Here is a 9,377-nt window from a genome sequence, read left to right on the forward strand (position 1 = left end):
TTTCGCTTTTTATTTTATAGTTATAGTAAGCTTAAATAAAGATCAGTAAACAGAAACCTTAACCTCTACGTTACTTTCTTCATGTATAGGTAAAGGTGTTTAAGAATTATTCAATGTTTGCTTAAGTATGCAACGTGTTTCAATAATATGAATTTAGTTTAGAACCAAAGCGAATATCAATAACAGTAAAACGTAAAGTTTTTACAGGTTCTTAGATAAGTTTAGTTGTTGTTTTCTAAGAATTAGATATAGTTTAAATTACTTTTGTTCTTCCAAACATAAAAGTTCGATCTAACCCTATTTCAATTCAGTCTTTAAATCAAAAGAATGGAACGATTTATCTGATCCTGCTTAAACACAAATAGATATAAATTATTGCATAAGCACGGTATTAGCATTTGAAAAAGAAGAATTCTATCTACATTCATCCGAATGGAAACACGAAAACGGCGTCGAAACAGAAACATTCATTAACAATCGAGTCCTTAATGGCGTTTGTGAGAGAAACAAACGTGACGATAAATAGATGCTGATGCTTAGGGATGCGTCAGCAAACGGGTATCAACCATCGGCAACACTTTCGGGAGGTGAGCCAGGCTCATCCCAGTAGGAAGATGCGGCCTCATTTTCACGCTTGAAAACGTCACCGCATCTCGGAGGTCTCAGCAACGGGCAAGACAAACAAAAAACAAAATTATTCTACTTTGCTACTTGCTTTTCTCCTTTTGCCGCCGTTAGCTCCGATGTTCCAGAACTGGTTGTGTCTGGGCGGTCGAACTCACGAGGCACCCGATACATTGGGCACGTGTTCGTAAACCGCTGCTTTGTGACACAAATGCAATTCGAAGCAGGGCAGCACATTTCGTCTAGTTCTATTACCTTCTGTCCCTTGCTGTAAAGGGGACGGGTTTTTTTTTGCCTCTCTATATGCAACGTGTCACAAGGAGGACGGTTCACGTGATTGATTTACGCATCACCGACGACAAGGCGTACGACGTTTTGGAGGTAAGAAACACATAGCAAAACCAAAAATGATCCATCTTAAACCCGTGCACCACAGAGAAGAGTGTGACATGTTGCTTCGTTCGAAGTATAAATAGTAAAAAAACAACAACCATTTTCCAGCTTAATGAGGTCAGGAGTGGTTGGGTTTAATATCTTGCGTAATGTACTGCTGTGTAAAAATGAACCGAAAACGGGTAACTGGAGCTTTACGGTGTCGGTTCCGTTCCGATACGGTGGACATGGATAAATTCGTTGCCAAATTTAAAACTTCATGACTTTTTAATGATTTTTGCTCCTCCAGAAACCGTTACATGCGATCTCTTTCCTTTCGGTTGTGTTTTGTTGCTGTTGAAATATAAGCTTAGCAGTCGAATTGTTGTCATGTTGTTTATTTAGCAATTGTAAGCATAAAATTGTAAACAATTATCTATGGTTTTAGGTCAAGTGGTACGTTTTGTTAATGCATTATTTTGCAGGATTAGAAATAATTAAATCTATTAAATCTTAACTAAAACGGAGAAGATCAACAGGATAAACAATAAAAGTGTATCACATCAGTGTGCCTAATGAATTGTCTAGAGTATTTTTAATTGCTACCAATACGCTTCTTTCAGCGAATTCATTCAACTTCTTCTATATTTACTGTAATATAAAATGTTTAGTTTTTCTTTCACTACTTAGCGGACTTCGGATTTACACTTCGCCTTTTACTTTACTTACTCTGTAAAGCTTCCTTCTTAAACGTTGGAGTCATCGAGGCCTTACCTTGGGTAGGGGGACTCTCGATGCTCTTGAATTAACAACACGAATAATTTGATTTGGAATCCCAGTAATGCTACATTACTATACGATTTTTTGTTTTGCTATGGAGGACATATCTTGTCCAATGTATAGATTTTGTGACTTGATTTATACGCAGCGTAACTTTAAGTCCTACATACGCCTTCGGAAAGACAAGATGACAGCTGATGGGATTATATTAACGGTTCGTGTTTACACCATAAAACCGGTCTGGAAATGCAACAGAAAAATTCTGTATGAAATTCCACTTTGCTAAAAGCTCGCTTTAACACGTCACAGGTCGATCAGATATGAATATAGCTTTGATTGATTTGGTCGTAATGCGACAAAAGAACGATTTTGTGGACTATATTATACTGATCTAGTTTTGAGTTCTGGATTATTATTGTATGTACGTAAAACCACGGTTAACGAAATGAATTATTTTTTCTTTTTTATTTAAATAATTATAGCTTAAGGTTTTTTTTAACTTACTGGATATTTCACGTAATTGTTTAAAAAGTTTTGAAAATTAAAGTAACAGTAATTTATATGAAATGGTTTCAATATATGTGCAGATGGTGTAGAACAAACAACCCATATGGGAAACTATAAGCGGTTTTACCGTACGAAGCTCGCATACGAACTAATTAGCTAATTACTGGTTCGCTCCTCCCTGATCGTTTATCGTCATTTTAGCGTACCTGAAGCATAGCCGAATGTGTCCAGTGGAAATAGTGCCTTGAGCTGTTTTAGCCGTCTATGTTAGTGTACAAAAAGGCATCTAAAAAAATCCATCACAACAATGCAACACAAGCATTCAACGATCCAATGTTTACACATCGAACAACGAACAAAAACGAGAATCAAAAGTTAACACAGCACTAACTAGCAAATCCGGAGCGTCGACTATTCTTACTGTTTGGAGGTTAAACATCAGGATCCACTCAAAACATTAGGGGTCTTCTTGTCGAGTGAAGTTAGATTTCGCATCACCTATCGTCGGTGCTGATGTAGTTTATGTTAGCGATTTATAGCAAATCAACACGAATAAACATTTGAGTCTCTCCGCTGCTTGCAAGATGGCCGTCAAGCCATGCATCGTAGATTGATTTTGCAGCCAAAGGGCGCATTAGTTAAATTTGTCTAGAAGAGACTGTGTGTTCGGTTGAGGATCAAGCTAAAAATACGATTAATTAGAGGTATTTACAACGAGGTCGAGATATGAGGCATGTTTAAGTTTTGTAAAGTTACTTAAGCAAGCTGTTAATTGTACCTTCAATATGCACTACAATGTGAATGCAATCATTCTCGTCTAAAACTTCAAAGTCATCCAAACAAAACGTACACCAAAGTATCGCATCAAGGCGTCTGGTGTTCTCAATTGCAAAATGTCTTCATTTATCACTTTAGTGTGTGTCCAGTCAGAAGCGTTGAACGCTCTCAAAATCAAGTGACCCAATTTCATTCTCATAACTAACATCCATCACCGCAACTTACATATCAACACAATTTAAGGAAACAGCGCACAACAACCCCGTCCCGATCGGACGTCCGTTGATCAAAAGCTTAAAGGAATGATCTGAAGAACTAGGTTATGGAAAAAACAACAGATGCAGATCGTCACAAAGATGAAGAACACAGTTTATTTAGCACAGTTTGCATAAGACCGCCTATTGCTGGAAGTTTGAGCAGAGTTTGAGCCTATGGAATATTTGCCCACAGACCCGCTCTCGGGACCAAGGAACCAAGCTGGACAAGCAGACCGATCCTTTCGCTGCACAAATAAACATAAACCGAACACCCAAGAAGCGCAACGCACCAGATATCTCGAGGGTGCGTTTTCTTCCGTCCATCGTGCGAAGAACGTTTTGCAGATAGAGCTAGCAATACCATGCCACCGTGGACGTTGTGGTAGCCGCTTGCAGAAATTTGTGTTTATTTTTATCAGTTCGCTGTGCACGCATGTCAGGGTCTTGATGGGCTATAAAATTTGGAACTGGTATTGCTGACGATTGGAACGTAAGCCACATCTGGGTTTGCAAAACGGTTCGACCATTCGCCATGTCGACGGGTAGTCCATGCCCTACCGAGTGACACATCGATACGGATGGAGTCTTCCGGACCAGACAAACAAACAGAACAGCGCAAACTGTGTCAATTGTGTGGTGCACATATGCGAAGCAGTCTTTTCTCTCGGAATGCATTCTACAGAGAATTGGCTTTGGTAGGGCAGGTCACATGCTAAACAGTATTTGTAGATAGGCGTTGCTGAGTGCCCTTGCTGACAGCGGAACATCTTCAGGATGATATAACTGTGAGGCAAAGCAACGATCTACCAGCTTGTTGAACGGATGGGAATGGTAAATGTTTGCGATCCTCAGACCCAACGTTGCTGTTCTGTCTGACCGATATAATGCGGATCAGTGATCGTTTAGCCTCATCATCCATTAGCATAAGCTACCCGTGACATACAGAGGAATTACATCAGCATGAAAAGCGTTTTTTTTTCTGGGCCGGTTCAATCTGTTCCGGAATCACGCTTCCCCGGCCCATTTTGACCTACCCGATAAATCAATCATGCAATCGGCGAAACGATCCCAATTATCCAAACGATTGACTCTGCTCCTCCCTTTACGGCCGTCTGCTTCGATCGCTCCAAGTTGCTCCAAGTGGCACCATTGGGTAGTGTTGAAATTTACGAACTTTACCGATCTCTTGAGGTGGCGGAACGTAACCATAACACCTCGAATGAACCAGGAAGGCTGCGGTACGATAATTTAGAAAATCTCCAACGATCGTCGAACATCGCAAAAGGAATGGTGGAACCTAAAAATGGGTGTCTTTGCGTTCGAATATTCGGTAACTGTTAGTCAAAGATCATCGATGATTGAGACCTTTTGTGCTAGTAGGTCGTACGGACGGTATCAGGACTCTTCTTCGTTTTTCTTCAACTCGTCTCCGACGTTGTGGTGCAATAGTTAATGAAGGTGTCACTCTACTCCACTTCAGATGCAAACCGATGCAACAGCGTTTGCAGTGCAAAGCAACCAGTTGGTGAAAGTTTGCCAACTTTGCTTTCGGTGTCGTTCAGGTTGAAGAAGGTATGGGACGAGGTGTCATGATTGGCTTCCTATTCCGTGTCCGGCAACTACCTTGGCCGTGATAATATGCCAAACCGACCAATGCAGAACCTGTTTAGTGCGGAATCAACGAAGCAAAGCGCGAAAACTCGCCAACCCGTGCGCGTCCTACTGATACTGAGGTAGGAAAGTGGTTTTATAACCCTTCATAAGGGCATGAGGTGTTGCTCGCGTCGTCGAAAAGGTGGATGGGATGAAATATAAAATTTAAACAAATTATATCAAACATCGAACGTCGTTATTTTTTTTTTTGTTGGTGGCCCGGCGCCAAATACCTATTTCAATGCAAAGGTAGAAACTCTGGCGAGACATTCGCTTTCCTTTGAGGGCCGTCTTATGATTGCGACCTAACACGATCATCTGCAAGACGGCAAGCGGAGGTCGGTTTTTGAAGTTTTAAAGACTGATAGCGAAAGCGTTTTATGATTGCGCAAGACTTTAGATGTTGAATCGTTGGGCACTTAGGATGCAGTGGACTTTAAAAGGTTTGACTGACTTCAATCGTTTTATAGCCAACAATGGAGGAAATGAATAAAAAATATACGGAAAACATGAGCAGCAAACTAGACGTGAATAGCGCTGATACGTGTTAAATAATTTCATTGCTCTAGCGCCTCAACCTTGTGGGCACCGATAAGTTCGATAAGGTTAAAGGTTAGACACTTATCTAACAGTGCTTTTCTTAATCGATCGTAGGAAAGTTCATTGTGTGGCGGCACCGATAAGTACACGAACCAGCTGAAGAGTAAGTACCTGTACCGGCAGATACGATGGCCAGCTGAAGGTCACACCATGCACAGCGATGAGCAATCCTTTTGCTTCCGTTTTAGTCCTGTGGCAGTCTTGTGGCATGCGGGTTGCCTACCATTCAGGCGCCCGTTTTTAGAGCAGCAGCTCGCAGACGAGCCACCTTTGACCTTTTGCACAATCGCCGGTGAAGGTTGGTGTTCGGCAAAAGTTTGGTTGCTCCATGTGTCGTCGCTGGGAAAATATGCTACACACAACCACACACACATACACAAACATACATAACATGAGAGGATGAGAGTATGGAACACAAAGTGTTACGAACTTTCAGTGTTAAATGATAATTTGTGGCACATTTTTCATGAACTTGTTGTTTTGTTTTCATTTGCTCGTTTCCAATGTTTTAATGCTTCCATTATTGGGTTGTAGCGTTTGCACAGCCATTAAAAGCACTGCCAGCATGGGGGATGAATATGTTTGGGTGGGTTTTTTTTACTCGGATGACAGTTCGCATGCAAAGTTATTCCTTTTCACAAGCTCGCTCCTGTTGCCCGAGTTAAGTTTCGGACGAATGATGAGCGGATGAAATAATTGTTAACGCGTCGAGTGCCGATTACTGAATGTTCGTTTATTGCCTTTACAGCCAATAATTGGGTGGATGGAGGAAGGGAGGGAACGGAGGTGTACCGAACTGCGACGACGTCAGAATTGTATCGATGCACTAGTTCTGCCGAATAGCAATTTTGTTGCTAATCGGTTTTATGCTGTCCGTGCATTTGGATGCGGTCGGAAACAGCAACGGACATCGATGTTGCTGACATCGATATTGCTGACGATGACGTTGACTCTTAACTTGCCCCCTCTTAGTCTTGAGGCTCCGTACGAAAGAGATCTTGGATTGTGGGTGGTTGAAAACTTCGAATATTTTCGGAATTTGGTGCTTCTGTTGGGCTGGTAACTTGAACTTCGATTCGACTAGATTTCTTTTTCAGCTGTAGAACGATGAGGCAACCGATGAAAATGATGAATGGTAACGCAATGAAGAAGGGAGGTGACCACTTCCATGTCCACGTAAAACTGTTTGACTCTAGTTTAATTGCGTCCATTTCTTTTCGCATTTCAACGTGTAGATCATTTAAGTTATCCAAACTCAAATTCGTGATGTTGCTTTTTGGCTGAATCTGTACACCGTATAGTGGAAGATGTATCAGTGATCCTGGTAAATCGGTGCGATTATTCGAAATTTCCTTCCCGTTCATTAGAATCGTACAAGAAGCGTATGTTATCAATAGCGGTCCGTTGAATACTCGTTCTTTCAAGCCGCAGTTGGTTGTTATGATGAACGTAGTACCAGTATTTATCAATAGATGTGTCGCATCCGGACACACAACTTCTGCTATTGTTGGTTGATAAACCATATCACATTCTGATTGTTCTTGGTTCAAAATCGCTGCAACGCATGATGATTCTTCTTCCTGCAGGTCCTCAGGTTGATATATGGCTTTTCGCAATGTCGGTACGGTGTAAATATAGTGTTGATAGGATAGGAAATAGGGATTGGGTACATGAATACTTCTATTGCTATTTGTGACAGGGTAAACTTGAATTTTCTTATAAATCTTATCTTCCAGCCTAGGGACAGTAATTATTAAAACTAGCTCTGAATTGCTAATAGCAGCTTTTGTTGTAGTATAAGAAAGGGATTCTATGATTGTATGTATTGGAAGATTATTCCGCTTAATGTCTGCTACTATTATGTCTATTTCCTTTTTGTTAAGGAGCTGTACATTGGTTACTCCCAATTTTGCCAAAGTTATGCTGTCGATAATGATTTTTATCCTTTCTGATAAGTGTTTCAAGTTTAAGAAAATGTTTATGGAGTAAAGCTCCATGGAAGAACTGTTAAATATGGTAATAGCTTCTCTTATTTTCGCTAGACTATCATTCAACCGAGTCGCCAAACCTTCATTTATTTTCACTTGGGCATTATTGTTTATGATCAATTTGTTTAAGGTAGTATTAATTAATCTTAGATCATTAGCGTCTGGATTTCCTGCAACAAATTTCCAGACCGTTCCTATTGTGTCCCATCGTTTTTGACGGTTGGGTAAGATGGTGTTGAGTTGGCTTGTAATTTGATCAAATTCGTTCTTAATAATATGGGTATATTGGGTTTCCATTACTTTATCGAACTCGGCATGCAATAATTCCACTTGATTTTTTATATCGGTTACTTGAAAATGGTGAATATAATAATTATTACCTGTTGATATCCTAGCTACACCTCTATCGAAGGCCAGTAGTGGTATTTTTTCTAGGCTTAGTATTGAAATATTCTGTGTCCATACTGCCAAAACTATCCTGTAACATAACAGGGTATTAGACATTAATTATTTTAAGATCATTTTGATGAATCCTTTTATCGTCTTTAGTGGTAACGGTTGTTTTGTTTACTTTTTTAATATTGATTGGTCTAAAGGGTTTGACTTGTTTCATTCTTCTTTTTGTTTTCACGAAAGCTAATGCTGAATCCGGTATCGGAATTTCTACTTTATTTTTGTTAAAGAAATGCAAATCCTTTTCCTGTTTTAGACGCAAATTTTTTTGTACTTGTAAAATAATAGCGGTACTTTTCTCTGAAGGATTAATAATTTCGAAAGGTTTAAATTTTGTAACCGAATGGATAGAATTATTATATTTATACACAGTAAGATCAACGAGATCAATTAATTTCGTTAATTGATTGTCTGTTTTAGTTACACGATACATTTCCAGGAATGTTGAATGAAACCTTTCTACGATTCCGTTAACTTCGCTGTGGCCAGTAGGAGTAACATAGGGAGTAATGTTTAATGTGTTAAAGAAGCTTGTTATCTCTCCTGAATTGAACGATTTTTCTCCGTCCATGACGATGGTATCGGGAGGTTCATATTTAAGCAGCATTTCCTTCAAAACGGGTAACACATCAACTGTTGCCCTTGATTCAATTTTCTTAACCTGTGCGAACTTAGAGAATTTATCAACGCAAGTCAAGAAATAATTTTTTTCTAGGAAGAGGATGTCGATGTGTACAATTTGAAACGGCCGTGTTGGTAAAGGCGTTTCTTGGATTTGTTTTTTTGATCGGTTTTCTATTGTATTTGCATTCGTTACACGTTGCACATGTTTTTATAAAGTTTCTGACGATTGCAGTCATTTTAGGAAAATAATATTTCCGGAGGATTTGTTGCTTGTTTTCCTCGACACCTCTGTGTGCCCTATTATGTTCTGAACACACTATATCCATTTGGTTTGAATAAGATTCGACGTCTTCAAGTATTCTTTGAGTAAATCGAATCTTTAAGATATTTTGTCTACCAAAATTGTTCTTGTAGACTTCCTGAATTCTTCCCATGATAGATTCAGTTGTGTACAAACCATTCAATTTAGAAGCATCAAAATTACTTTTCAGTATTTTAAGAAGATTTGCTTCACTTGTATCATCTGTTGTGATGACTATTCTTTTAAAACGATCGAAAATATTTATTTCCTCAATTTTATTTTTTCCTTCTTGTATTATTACCTGATGACGGAAAGCGTTTAGTGGTCCTTCAGTTGAAGGTATAAATAGCAAATCACAGTCAGGAGCTGAATGCTGGGTTGCTATCATAGAGCAGCAAATGCGACTTAAAGCGTCGGCCACCACATTTGTCTTTCCTGGTT

This window comes from Anopheles funestus, chromosome 3RL (assembly GCF_943734845.2).
Source record: "Anopheles funestus chromosome 3RL, idAnoFuneDA-416_04, whole genome shotgun sequence".
Classification (NCBI taxonomy): Eukaryota; Metazoa; Arthropoda; class Insecta; order Diptera; family Culicidae; genus Anopheles; species Anopheles funestus.